This window comes from Rutidosis leptorrhynchoides, chromosome 2 (assembly GCF_046630445.1).
Source record: "Rutidosis leptorrhynchoides isolate AG116_Rl617_1_P2 chromosome 2, CSIRO_AGI_Rlap_v1, whole genome shotgun sequence".
NCBI lineage: Eukaryota > Viridiplantae > Streptophyta > Magnoliopsida > Asterales > Asteraceae > Rutidosis > Rutidosis leptorrhynchoides.
The window spans coordinates 259,625,432-259,641,250 of record NC_092334.1 but is presented as its reverse complement, the minus strand read 5'-3'; positions in this window follow the sequence as shown (position 1 = coordinate 259,641,250).

Sequence of the window (15,819 nt, the reverse complement as noted above, 5' to 3'; positions counted from 1 at the left end):
ATGCTTCTGCACTCTACTTTTTGATACTTGCTTGGATGTCGAGTATACATGCATACAAGGAGCGTCTTTTGACCTACTTTAAATTGTGTTACATAGGTTTCATTTGTACTTTAAACATTGTAATGTAACTAGTCGTTGAACTACTTTTGTAAACCTTGAAACATCCTTACATTTGAAATGAATGCGACATATTTTGGTCAAACGTTGTTTTAAAGACTTATGACCACGTAAATGTGACGACCCGGAAATTTCCAACCAAATTTAAACTTAATCTTCATATTTGATCTCGACACGATAAGCAAAGCCTGTAATGTTGAGTCCTAAAATGCTTGAACTATTTTATGAAATCATTTGACCTTTGATCATTCCCGACAATTCACGAACAAGTGTTGCAAATATATATATATATATATATATATATATATATATATATATATATATATATATATATATATATATATATATATATATATATATATATATATATATATATATATATATATATATATATATAAATATATATATAAATATATAAATAAATATAAATGTAGGTATTGAAAATAATAAATTATAAATGAATCATGTAATTTATGATGACTAGTATTATTATTATTATTAAGTATTATCATTAAAATGCATTATTTCATTATTATCATCAACAATATGAACATCATTATTTTTTTATAATTATAATTACCATTATTATTATATCTATTATCATATCTAGTATTACTTTTATTAGTAATATTATTATTATTATTTTCTATTATCAGTATTATTATTTTTTTTTCTATTTTCAATAATACTAATAATATTATTATTACTAATATATTTATTTATATTCTTAATATTAATATTAAATATAAATAAGTTATACAGAATCCCTTCCTGTTAGGCATCACAATCGAACAGTTTGATATACTTGTTTCCAATTGCAATTTTCCAAACAACTTGATATCAAACAAAAATTTGATAGGAATCAAATCAAGAGGGTACGAATTCAGTATCTGCTTTCTTTCTATTTTTCTCTTTTTCTTATTCATAATTGATAATCCTGTCTGATTATTGTTATACATCGATATCATAGATCACTACAATACAATTCCAATCAGATCATATTACAATATCAACCAACTACACTACCAATACAATATAATTTCAGTACAAATCGATCGTACCAAACAGATGAATTAAAGCTACCTAATTATTCTCTATATCTTCCTGATGTAAAATTCCTGTTTGCAATCGTACCATTCGGTTACCTATCGATTTCAATGAACAAACACAAACAATTGTGATTAACTATGTTCTACATCATTCCCACATTCACCATCGTATATGCTAGCTGCTATCTCATCCGTTTTCTGTCTAACCATCGAGCCACTAGCTTCACCACACAAGCCCACCATCACATTTGTATATATATATATATACACAACATAGCACATACACAAGATTGAATTGGAAAAACTCCACTGCACCTTTCATCTCAATTGTGACCAACTAACACCATCGAAAAACCAAACCAAACCCATTCCCACTTTGTTCTTGTCCGAGAACAAACAACACCAAACTATCATCTTTAAACCCATTCGATTAATATCAAAACCACCCCGTAAATCAATCAATCACCTATCTTTGTTTTTCTTTCCTTCTAATCTGTTTTCTGTTTAGTGAGCCACATCCATACACCTTCCACTACTTGACAACAACCGGCTATCACCATCGACGGCTGCAAACAACCCTCATCTCTAATCGTCTCTCTCTCCCTCTCATATTCTTTTTGAAATCACCCTAAATATCACCTACGCACATACTATTCCGTCCTTTTGTTTCTGCTGCTAGTTCTTCTTTCCTGATCAAAGATAAACACCACCCTCAATAAACCACCAAGAACAAACATCGAAGATCACATTTAAACTTGCATCTATAAATTCGTTTTCTGTTTCTTTCTTCGAATCACCACAACCTTACAACCCATCTTTATAGCTACAACTATTATTATTTTATGGAGATAAATAAAGACCACTTACCTTGATTGAACGTGATTGTTATTGCTTTATGAAAATTGATAGCCGACACCCACTAGCGATTAGTTAAATAATTATAGATTACACGTATAGGGGTTATACAATTCAGTAGGGCCGAAGGATTTCTAAATGGTATGATGGGCTTATTTGATTTTATAGATTGGGCTTAGGAGGGGATAGTAGGTCACAAGTGTAAATCCAACATCTATATCTCTGGTTCTACCCGACAGTTTCTACTTCTATCTTTCTTGTGTACAATTAATATTCATAATTTAGTTAAGATGATGAATTATGAATATGAAAATAGCGATGATGATTTATGGTTAGGATAAAATGATTGAATGACGATGAGGGTTAGATTAAGTAATGATGGTTAAGCTCGATACTAGTTGATGATGTTATATTATGATGATAATAATGAGTCTGATGATAAAGATTATGATAAAATGAAAATGAATGATGATGATTTCATGATGAGATGATTAAATGATCGAATATGATGATGATGATGATGATGATAAGAGACGATGGTGATGACAACGATTATGACGATGATATATATGATGGCGAGATACATGATGATGATACAGGATGATGAGAATGATGATGGTGAAGATGATAATGATGGGCATATAATGATTATGGTGAAATAAGGAATATGTTGATGCTGAATAATGAAGATGATGATGATTACGTTCTACATGATAAAGGGATTTAATAAGCAAATTAACTCAGGAAGCACCAAACAGTTCAATGGTTGGATGTGTGTTGGGGTAGTGAGAGGTCTCGGGTTCGAGCCCGGAATGTGGCATTTTTTTAGAATAAGAGGAAGAAGAGGAACAGACGGATAGGAGGCTTATATGGTTTTAATCAGGAATTATTTTAGAAAAATATGATGCAGAGCATTGGATAAGTGTGTGAGTGTTGAACGGGAGGTCGTAAGATCGAGTCCGGGCTACGAAATTATTTTATTTTTTTTTGCTATTTCCTTAAGGTAGTATACTTATAATAATAATAATAATTATAATAATAATAATAATAATAATAATTATTATTATTATTATTATTATTATTATTATTATTATTATTATTATTATTATTATTATTATTGTTATTATTGTTATTATTGTTATTATTATTATTATTAAAACTATCATTATTATTATCATTAATATTAATATTATTATTATTACAATATTATTATTACTACCAACATAATAACATTATTTACATAAATATTTACTTATAACAAATTTTGATTTAACAATAAAATACTAATTTTAATAAATTATAAAATATAAGTAAATTTAGTTGGTTAATTGGGATATGTGTTAATATATATACAACTGATATAGGTTCGTGAATCCGAGGCCAACCCTGCATTTGTTCAATATCGTAATATGTATTTTTACTACAAAATACAGTATGGTGAGTTCATTTGATTCCCTTTTACTCTTTACATTTTTGGGACTGAGAATACATGCGCTACTTTTACAACTGCTTTATTAAATGCTTTTGAAATACATTTTTGAACTGCGAATACATGAAATGCTTTTATAAATGTTTGACGAGATAGACACAAGAAAAACATTCCTCGAATGAATTATGTGGATGTGATAATTGCCACCATTGAATTATGTGGACGTGATAATTGCCACAATTGATATGAATATTTTTCCCCTGATTATTATTGCTTGGTAACCTAAGAATTAGAGAACATCACTAATTTTGAGAATTAGTGCACGCCTAATTGACACGAATGCTAAAGGTAGCTACCGGGTTTAACACCCCCACCCAGAATGTTCACTAGACGGAAGGGCTAGTGGGCGTGGTGTTTAGTACTTCGAAGTTTATATGATTATTATACAGACGAGATGTTCTGTTTTGGGGATATTATTATGTGCATTATATGTTAAGGTCGGTTACCAAGCCAAGCTATGAAAGCAATGAAAAGTGAATGTTATGTATCGAGAGAATAATTTTATACACAGGTTATGTGTATGTTTTTTTTGTGCACAAGATATGTGTACGGATACTAAGATTTATGAAAGATGATTTCGTACACGAGAAAGGTGTACTGTATTTAAAAGATAACGCATGTACATTACAGGTGGGTATAGGATCCGGGCCCATTTGTACCATGCAGCATTTAAATCTTGTGGTCTATCAAAATTACAGAATTTTTTTGTTTTATGATAAATTTATGAACTCACCAACCTTTTGGTTGACACTTTAAATCATGTTTATTCTCAGGTATAAAAGAAACCTTTCGCTGTGCATTTGCTCATATTACATGGAGTCATTCAGGGCATATAGAGGTCAGAACCTCGCAATGGGATCAGCTGTTGAAGACTTCGTCCAGATGGATTAGGACGAGTCACTACAGTAACGAGACCTAACTAGACGGCGCCGTCAATGACGATTTTGGCGGGTCGCTACAGTACAGTTCCATCACAAGCTACACTTGGTTCGAATGGTTCGATCTTTATATACGATGCTGGAGCTCTTCAATTAGATTTTAGGAAGTTTGTCATTCAACAAGGGTTTTCATTCAACCACTTCGACAATGAAAAGCTTACAGAGATAATCAAACATCGACTACAACCGCGATTTCAAATAGTAAGGTGTAATACTCATAGACGTGATGCTTTTAAATATTGACAAGACGCTAAAAATGATATAATTGAAGGTTTTGAAACTATGAATATAATAATTCTATAACATGCGATGTTTGGACCGCACTACATGGTAATGAAAATTCTTATTTAGACGTTACGAGTCTCTGATTTAATCCTAAATCATGGTTATTTATAAAATGTGTTTTATTTATTTATTTATTTATTTATTATTATTTGGTTATCTACATCTAAATACAGGTAATAATTTAATAAAAAATTTACATGACACTCTAGTTGAATATAGTTTGGTCGATAAAGTTTTTACGATTTTACTAGATAATGTCTCTAATGATACTGATGCAATTAATATGTTAAAAATACGTTTAAAATCGATTTTAGATGATTTTTTATTTATTCCCGTTGTATTGCTTATAAATTTGTCCGTACAAGATTGCTTGAAATGTTGTAATGAATTCGTATGAAATCAAGGAGTGTATAGTGACTATACATAATTCGAGCAACCAACGACAAATGAACCATAGAGCTTATCAACACTGATGTGGTGAACCACAATTAAGGCTTAGTTTTAGTAATAATGCTAAATAGAATTCTACTTGCATTATGTTTGAAATTATATTACAACACAAAATTTTGAAATTGTTAACAACACTCATTAAGCAATTTTGTCCCACCTAAAAATTTTGAGCCATGTGCTATTACACACTTTGCACATGTTTGAAGACGCCCCTAATGAGAACTTCAAAGTCCTTGTACATAGCGGTTACATTTGAGTTTCATTACTATACATAGCAGTTATTGAATTATACAATGATTTAAAACACGTTTTAACGACAACTCTAGAAGCTATTGTTAAAATAATCATTAATTTAATGTTGCCTTTTGTCAACTACTTAAAATTACATGACTGCTAAGATCACAAGTAGTGCAGCGTTATAGGCCATTTTTTTTACCTCCACCACGCTTCCATCACACCACTATGGTGCGTGATGGGAGGGAAATTATGTGGACGTGATAAGAGCATCACGGAAGACAAATTGGGGGTGATGGAGATTTTAACCAATCCCAAATTAGATAAATCCTTTTATAATTTAATTAAATCAATAAAAATAATAAAATAATTTCATCACACAACCATCACCCCATACCACTACAAACTCCTTCACACCATCACGTCATCAGCTTTGCCAAATCAGCACTATATCCCACAAAAACACTCCATCACGCCCCGTCACTGCGTCACCACTAAAAATGGTCCAAGTTATCTTTAGGCGAAAGATCGAGATATTTAAATTTTATATGTATTCTCTAATAAACACGCATTCATATTATTGTTGGAAGCTTCGACGAGCCCAACACACCCACTATTGAGGACCTAGATTATACTACACTCACTACACCAACACTTTGACGTTGGTTAGCCTTTAATTTTATGAATCCTTAGTGCACAATAATAGTGAGGCGACAGTGTCGACCATATATCATTCAGGCAGTATAACCGACCATATATAACTTAGGCGGTAGAGCCGACAATATAATGAGAACAACTCAAGTGCACTAAGAACTTAAACACAAACTAAGGCTTAACCGGGAAACTTAACAAAGAACACTTTTATTAATACAAAAAAACAATTACAATATTATGAACTCAACTCACACTCTTCTTTAATTCTTCACAACTTCTTCTAACTCTTCTTCACTTCTCTACTTCACTTCTTTTCACACCTCACACAAATGAAATACTCATCACCCATATTTATACTACCCCATGGAACATTCTAGAAACTAGATATTTCCATGGATAAATATCTAGATATTTCTCACCTACAAATATCTATATTATCTAGATTTTTATACATATAAATATCTAGATATTTCTTTTACATATTAATGTCTAGATATTTTCTTATACATATTAATATCAAGATATTTTTTCATACATATTTACAAATTCCATATTATTCCAAATTTGCATTGTATTTTAACACTCCCCCTCAATGCAAATTTTCTTCCAACTATGATTTGCAGACCATTCCAAGTGCTTCTCTGAATTTTGTAAACTTTGGTTTACTTAGGCTCTTGGTGAATATATCTGCAACTTGTTCATCTGTCTTTGTTGGCACCAACTTGATCTCCCCTTCAAGGACCTTCTCGCGAATATAGTGATAGTGTATTCTATATGGTTTGTTCTTGCATGAAAGACTGGATTCTCTGCTAGATGTATAGCTGATAGGTTATCGCATAAAAGCTCTACTTGATAGTCTGTTGATTGATGAAGATCTTCCATTAGTTGCTTCAACCAAGTAATTTCTTGTATTGCTGATGCTACCGATCGATATTCTGCTTCAGTGCTTGACAAGGATACTGTTGGTTGTCTCTTGCTGCACCATGATATTACTCCTGATCCAAGACTAAACATGTATCCCGTTGTTGACCGTCGTGTATCATAGTCTCCAGCATAATCAGCGTCACAATATCCAGTCACCTGACATTCTTTTATTCTCTTGTATAAAATACCAAAGTTAATAGTGCCATTAACATACCTTAAGATGCGTCGTACTGATGTCGTAGCGTGGGGGTACGAAATAGCTTATATGTTTACTAGGAAATACTATTAAATACGATACAAGTTTTAATTAATTTATTTACAGATGGGATATACCTAAACTCTGCTACAACACTATAGGCAGTGTAACTAATCGTAGAGTTGTATAGTTTTTAGTAAGTCCGGTTCGTTCCACAGGGAGACGACTTATTTTACACTATATTTTAAACAACTATATTTGTACAAAATATATATTTTTATATATAATAATAATATAAAAGGGGGTTTACCGTTTAATGACCGGTTTGTCGATTTTAAAACTTTAGTCGCAGTTAAAACCTAATGTAAAATATTAAAAATAAATACAATTTAATTTAAAGCGTAAAGTAAATAACGATAATGAAATTGCGATAAATAAAAGTGCGATAATTAGAAGTGCAATTAAATATAAAATAAAGGAAATTAAATATGAAATAAAAGAATTATGCTTATTTAAACTTCCGTAATCATGATGTTTGACGTGTTGATTTTAGTTTTATGCCCATGGGTTAATTGTCCTTTGTCCTGGATTATTTAATATGTCCGTCTGCTTTTTGTCCATAACAGTCCATCAGTCATAAATATAAAGTGCGAGTGTCCTCGTCAAATTATCCTTATACCCGAAGTTAAATATTCCAACTAATTGGGGACTTAAACTGTAACAAGGTCTTAATACTTTGTTTAATAATTACACCAGGATATCGACTGCGTGTAACCCAAGGTTTTAATACTTTGTTATCAATTATGCCAAGTGTCCTTGTACATAATTTCACCCCTGTTTTAATAATTCCATAGACTATTAATCCATTCCCGTGTCCGGCTAAATTAACGATTATTCGTACATATAAATACCCCGCCCATCGTATCCGATTGAGTGTATATGGTTATTTATAGGTACGTCCAATTGTAAATCTTTATATTAAAATTAAAAAACTATCATTTAGTTAAACAAATATAAAGCCCATTAATAGCCCATAGTCTAATTTCCACAAGTGTCGTTCTTTTGTCCAAACCCCAAATTTGGTACAAAGCCCAATTACCCAATTTTAGTATTTTAGCCCAACATCATGATTACTTCGTCTTAAATAAGCATAATAATAACTTAAGTACGAGACATTAATTTAAAAAGGAGAACATAGCTTACATTGATTATTTATCGCGTAGTGTTACACGGACAGAGCTCCGACTTTAAAACCCGTAAAATAACCTTTGCATAACCCAAAACCAATCTAATATAAAACTATACTATACTATATATAATATATATATATATATATATTTATTATTATTACATAGGAGTATTATTATTATTATTTATATTTTTTTTACTCGCAGAATTCGTGACCTTTTATAGGCATTTTGGAATTTGGCAGCTCCGCGAGTCGTGGAGTTTTTGGCCTTCAAACTCCGCGAGTCGTGGAGTTTGAAAATCCAGCTCACAAACTTTTGGCTCCTAGCTTGTCGACATAATAAATATATAAATATAAAATATAAATAATTAATATAATTATTTATATATTATATTATATTCTTGTGCATAGCTAACTTGTAATTTTTGGTCCGTTACGTCGGGCGTTGATAGTTGACTCATGTCCCGGTTCCGAATTTTCGAACGTCCTTGCGTACAATTTAATATCTTGTACTTTGCGTTTTGTAACTTGTACTCTTGTCATTTTTAGACGTTTTTCATCAATAAATTGAACCTTTTGAATTGTATCTTGTACATTTGAGCTTTTTGGACGTTTGTGTCTTCAAATCTTCGTTTTCGCCTTTTGTCTTCGCACTTATTTATTTAAACAATTACAATGAAAATATAATACAATTACATATGAAAACTTATTATTTAGGAGGGATATTGCTATGAAATATATGTTCCTTTTTAGCCTTATCAAATATCCCCACACTTGAGCGTTGCTTGTCCTCAAGCAATACATAACTTGAAATAAAATCACACTTCACTCGAATCACTTTTTTATTCTCACACTTTATACATCAGTGATTTTGATACGGCAGTATAAACAATGATAGTAATGATAGAACCATGGTTAAAGGTGGGTGTGCCATCCACAATTGCCTCGGGTTTAGGTCAACGACACTTGCAATCAAATAGCCGATTTACTTTCGGTTTCCAAAGCAAAGTGCACATTTGAAAGGCGGTTTACAGTCCCACATGACTATGAAAATGTAGATCCTTAAGGAAATTGGATCTTTATGAAAATATTTGATCTTTTGAAAATTCAATCTAGCTTTTACCCTAGATAAGTTTTCCGGAATAACCCTTCACCGGTGTTTGCAAAATATTTTTTTTTTTTGGGTTGTGTGGGTTTCAGATTTGAAAATTTTAGCTCAACACTTGTGGTTTTGTGTTACCCACTTGCTAACCTTGTATTGGGAAAGCAACACGTCCAGTATACTTGCTCCGTATATTACCTTTCGGTAAACTACCGTCCGGTTGTAAAGGAAAGCGATGAACAAGAAACTGTTAAGGCAATGTCCCGTGACTTGCTTTTGATTATGGTCTATAAACATGTCGGATGCTATTACTATCCTTTGTAGGAACAATAGTAAAGATCATCCTATGATTTTTCGGTCTGGCACAAGGTCCTGTCTCCGACCATGCTATGCAACCACCGTTCTTACGGTTGACACCCGATTTGGTTCAGGTGACCTAATGAATTCCAGGTGAATTCCTAGGATTTTACATTCAATGGTAATGAACGCATTGAAAATAGGTTTTCAGAAAACAAATCGGTTTGTAATTTTTGATCAAAATATTTTCTCGTTCAAGCTCGAGTTTAAATATCATTGAATTCCATGAGTTTGAATTCTCAATCTTTAAGGTCAATCTCAAGGATTGAGTAATATCAGTCTTAAAAGCTGATTTTTGATCTTTTAAGGAGATTATCCTTTCTAGGGATCTGATTCATTAGTCTTATCAAGCTAATTTGCACGGTGCCCTCCCCATTTTACAAGACAGATCCTCTCATGGTTAGGATAAGTCTGACCACTTGGCGACCCTGTTTGATGCTGAGGTCCGTGGATTTCCTGCTGATTTTAGAGATGACTTTTCTAGATTTTTCGTCAACCTACAGCTGGTCTGGACGACAACTTCTTGACCTAAATCAAGAAGCGCGTGTCTTTTTCGGAAGACTTTACTTCCTTTTAATGATGGAATTGATTCATCGTGTAGATCCATCTTTTCTTTCAAATATATTACAGTAAATCGGGTAAAACTGATTAAAATCGTCCAAAACAAAAGCATCTGCAACAAACTTTACAGAAACATGTGCTAGATAGTTTTTAATTGAATAACTAGGTACATTCTCCCCACACTTAGTTTCTTTCTTTGCCTTTTTATTCTCCTTTATTCCATTTTAAATGAATTCAAGCGTTTTAGGGTGTTTCTCAATTTATGTCCTTTCCGAGGTAACGATAATTTCGGTATTAACACCTAGTTTTCACCGTTCATAAATATATATAAACATGATTTTAAATTCATTTAGTTGAAAATTTTTAAAATTTTCATAAAATTTGGCAAATAAACCAAGTATAAACCCGAGAGAATTTATAACCCTTCCCCACACTTGAGATCATGCAATGCCCTCATTTGCATGAAATCAGACTCTAATTATAAATTCATGAGGGTGATTAGTGTAGAGAAGTGATTGAAAATACCCAGTTTGTAATTACAAAGCTCGTCGAATGATAGAAGTCGCGCCTCATCGTTCATTCCTTCTTGTTTTATCACACATGCTTTTTTCTTTCAAAAACGGCTGCTTTTCTGAACTGTTTACTAATATTTGAAAAAGCATATTTTACCCTAATCATGCATTTTTATTAACGAGTTATGCACTAACCCGAACCCCTAATTTAACATTAAGTGGGGTTAGACTTTCCCACACTTAGCTGACGACATGTGAAGTCAATAGAATAAGTTCCACGAATTAGAATAGTGAGCCAGTTATTTACATTTCTGGTGGTGTATAATATATCAATGGATTTAAAGTTTAGATCCACCCGATCGTCACTATTTAATTCTTTTTTAAGTGTAGCTTTTAGTAAATGGATATGTCTCTTTTCTGGTTCTTGGTCAAATGGATCGATATACACCGACATACTTATTTCTATAGGGTGGACAATTCCTAATATTTCCATCCTTTTATTCTCAGGATCAAAGTTTTCACCTCTATTACCCAATTGGGTGAAATTCGAGGTGTCATTATCTATTACAGCTCGTAGTTCATTTCTGGTGGATGACTCGTCTATTGAGAATATTGGGTTGGAATGTTGTGGAATGGTGAAGTTCGGTTTGGCCTCGGGGGTAAAATTTTCAACGTTATCGTATTCCCATGAGTACCAATTTGTCACCCTTACTTCTTCTTTATCCATTGATGGATCGATGATTTCGTCGGTAGAGGCTAATGTGTCGATATGTTGTGAAATTGGTAAGACTGAATAAAAAGTATCATCGGGATAGTTGGTGATTTCGGAGCTCTCGAATTCATCAAAATTCGATGATATGAGATTTTCTTGCACACGACTCCTCAGATCAACAGGTGTGTAGTCTGATAGAGTTTCAGCTTGCCGGTTTACAAACTCTCTCATTTGTTCATTTTGAGCATTGAGTTCTTCGAGTTTGATTTTCATATTGTCTAATAAATTTTCAGACACGTAATTTTTCTCGTCTACTGGTTGTTGAGTTTGGAAATATTCTTGGGAATAATCCCAATTTGAATTGTATTCTTCATAATAGTTCCATTCAGGTTCCGTGGGTGCGTAATTTTCCATAGGAATGTAATAGTAACATTCCCATGTTGAGTGATAATCTCCACAGATTTCACAACCAGTTATTGTTTCGTCGTTCGTGATCCAAGATTGACTGATCGAATTGTCATCAACACTCGTTTGAGAGTATTGATTTAATTGATTTTGGATATCAAAAAGAATTTCCATAGCCTTGTTTTCAAAATTTTCCATTTTATTGCGATGGCCAAATTTTAACTACAATGTGGTGCATTTACTAATTATCCTATTAGTTATAAAAATAGAAAAACTTATATAAGTTGTCCAATTAATAGACTTTTCTGCTTTTGCCCACGTTTCGAATAGCCAAAAGATGCAGCAGGGAGCCAGAACCCTTTAAATCGGAAGCTCACAACTCAGCCACTAACAAATCCAACTATTACTACGAAGCAGAAAATTGTCAACGTCCATTAATTTAACCACTTAAATAATTTTTCTTTCCGTTTGAGATATTAGATAAGAAATAGAGAAAATTTCTAAGTCCTAAAAACTAAAGCGTCGAGAAATAAGAAAGAAAAAGAATGCGCGTCGAAAAACGTCGAAAGATAAAAATAAGAAAGAAAAACGTCGAAACTTAAAAGTCTAAAAATTATATCTAAAAAGTTGCGCCTAAAGGTCTAAAGGTAAATGCAATTTTATTCAGAAAACGACAATTACTTAAAGGCACTAAAATCTATTTAAAACTAAAGCGAAAAACGGCGTTGCAAAATTCCAAAGCGCCTAAATCTTAATCTAAAGAAAAAGCACTTAAGGGATTTTACGGCAAAGCCTAAAAATCTTGAAATAAAAATAAGCTACGGCAAAATACTAAATTTAAAACTAGCTACGAACAATAAAAATACAAATATTATGCTAAAAACAAATAAAAATAAACAAAAAAAATAAAAATAAACTTAAAGTTGTAAAAAGTACAATTTTTATAAAAATATTATTTTTATCTTTATTATTTTATAAAAGTATTAATTTTTATTTATAATAAAACTAATTAAAATACAAAATACAAATTAATTTAAAAACTAAAACTAAATATTAATAATAATAAATTAAATAGGGTTTATAAATAATAATAATTAATAATATTCCGTAATTAATGCGAAATAGGGTTTCTGGTCTGGCTGGTCAGGGCAGCTCCGCGAGTCGTGGAGTTTTAAGCCTGCAAACTCCGCGAGTCGTGGAGTTTGAAAAACGTTTTTTTTTTTATATTGTTTTTCTAAAATGATATATAAATATATTTATACAAAAATAAATTAAAAATATAGCGTTTCGCCGAGCTCCCCGGCAGCGGCGCCAAAAACTTGATGTCGTAGCGTGGGGGTACGAAATAGCTTATATTTTTACTAGGAAATACTATTAAATACGATACAAGTTTTAATTAATTTATTTACAGATGGGATATACCTAAACTCTGCTACAACACTATAGGCAGTGTACTTAATCGTAGAGTTGTATAGTTTTTAGTAAGTCCGGTTCGTTCCACAGGGAGACGACTTATTTTACACTATATTTTAAACAACTATATTTGTACAAAATATATATTTTTATATATAATAATAATATAAAAGGGGGTTTACCGTTTAATGACCGGTTTGTCGATTTTAAAACTTTAGTCGCAGTTAAAACCTAATGTAAAATATTAAAAATAAATACAACTTAATTTAAAGCGTAAAGTAAATAACGATAATGAAATTGCGATAAATAAAAGTTCGATAATTAGAAGTGCAATTAAATATAAAATAAAGGAAATTAAATATGAAATAAAAGAATTATGCTTATTTAAACTTCCGTAATCATGATGTTTGACGTGTTGATTTTAGTTTTATGCCCATGGGTTAATTGTCCTTTGTCCTGGATTATTTAATATGTCCGTCTGATTTTTGTCCATAACAGTCCATCAGTCATAAATATAAAGTGCGAGTGCCCTCGTCAAATTATCCTTATACCCGAAGTTAAATATTCCAACTAATTGGGGACTTAAACTGTAACAAGGTTTTAATACTTTGTTTAACAATTACACCAGGATATCGACTGCGTGTAACCCAAGGTTTTAATACTTTGTTATCAATTATGCCAAGTGTCCTTGTACATAATTTCACCCCTGTTTTAATAATTCCATAGACTATTAATCCATTCCCGTGTCCGGTTAAATTAACGATTATTCGTACATATAAATACCCCGCCCATCGTGTCCGATTGAGTGTATATGGTTATTTATAGGTATGTCCAATTGTAAATCTTTATATTAAAATTAACAAACTATCATTTAGTTAAACAAATATAAAGCCCATTAATAGCCCATAGTCTAATTTCCACAAGTGTCGTTCTTTTGTCCAAACCCCAAATTTGGTACAAAGCCCAATTACTCAATTTTAGTATTTTAGCCCAACATCATGATTACTTCGTCTTAAATAAGCATAATAATAACTTAAGTACGAGACATTAATTTAAAAAGGAGAACATAGCTTACATTGATTATTTATCGCGTAGTGTTACACGGACAGAGCTCCGACTTTAAAACCCGTAAAATAACCTTTGCATAACCCAAAACCAATCTAATATAAAACTATACTATACTATATATATATATAATATATATATATATATATATATATATATATATATATATATATATTTATTATTACATAGGAGTATTATTATTATTTATATTTTTTTTACTCGCAGAATTCGTGACCTTTTATAGGCATTTTGGAATTTGGCTTGAAACAACCCAACCCGTATTAAAACCGGCCCATAAAAATTTTTCCTTTTAATACGCGTTAAATAATACTTTAGGTCCCATTACACATATTCCAAAACGTATTTGTTATCAAGGTAAGTTCATCGAACTTAAAACATACATTAATGATTTAAACTCCTTAATACAATGGTTCATTAATTAAATCGTAAACCGGTTATAATCATTATGACCCGACTAGTTACGTTTACACCAAACCGAGCATGGTGATTTGGGACTACGCTACCCAAATCCTAATCGAGTCCAAAAGCAAGATCTTCTAAAGCAACCTAGCCGAGATCTCTAATCCCCAAGCTTACCCGAGCCGCCAAGCATGCGAACCTATAAAAATATCAACAACGAGAGGGTAAGCTAACGCTTAGTGAGTGAGAATATACTACATACATATATATGCATAAAATGGACACGCCACAAAATAGCAAATACCGCATACCGGAGCATCCAAACATAAAGGCAAGCTAGTCTAAGCATACCGTAAGATCACTAAGCAATGAGCTAAAGATACATCAACAAAATATAAGTTTGCCAACAACGATGTGAACAATGCCAATAAGCTACACCCGGAGGGTTAGCTACAACAAGACAATACAACATTATATGTATACAATATACATATGTATATATATCTCGAATAACATAATTTGCTTACGCTTACAACACAATAACCATGGTTAACCAAGTATACAAGAGAACGGTACATGTAAGTCCGTTGGAGTTCATAACATCCACTAGTGTTACTTATACACCTCGTAATCACTAGTCCCCCGGGTGATGTCTTAAACACCGCGACTAACTCACCCTTACAACAATGTGGCGTCTTAAACACCGCGACGAATCCACACTTCATTCAATACAATGAGTGGTGTCTTGAACACCGCGACACTTCCACTCTCACGACATTGTGGTGTCTTAAACACCGCGACAATCCCACAAGTTAATTACACAAGGAGTAGTGTCTTAAGCACCGCGACAATACTACTCGTTACCTAGAATGTGGTGTCTTGAACACCGCGA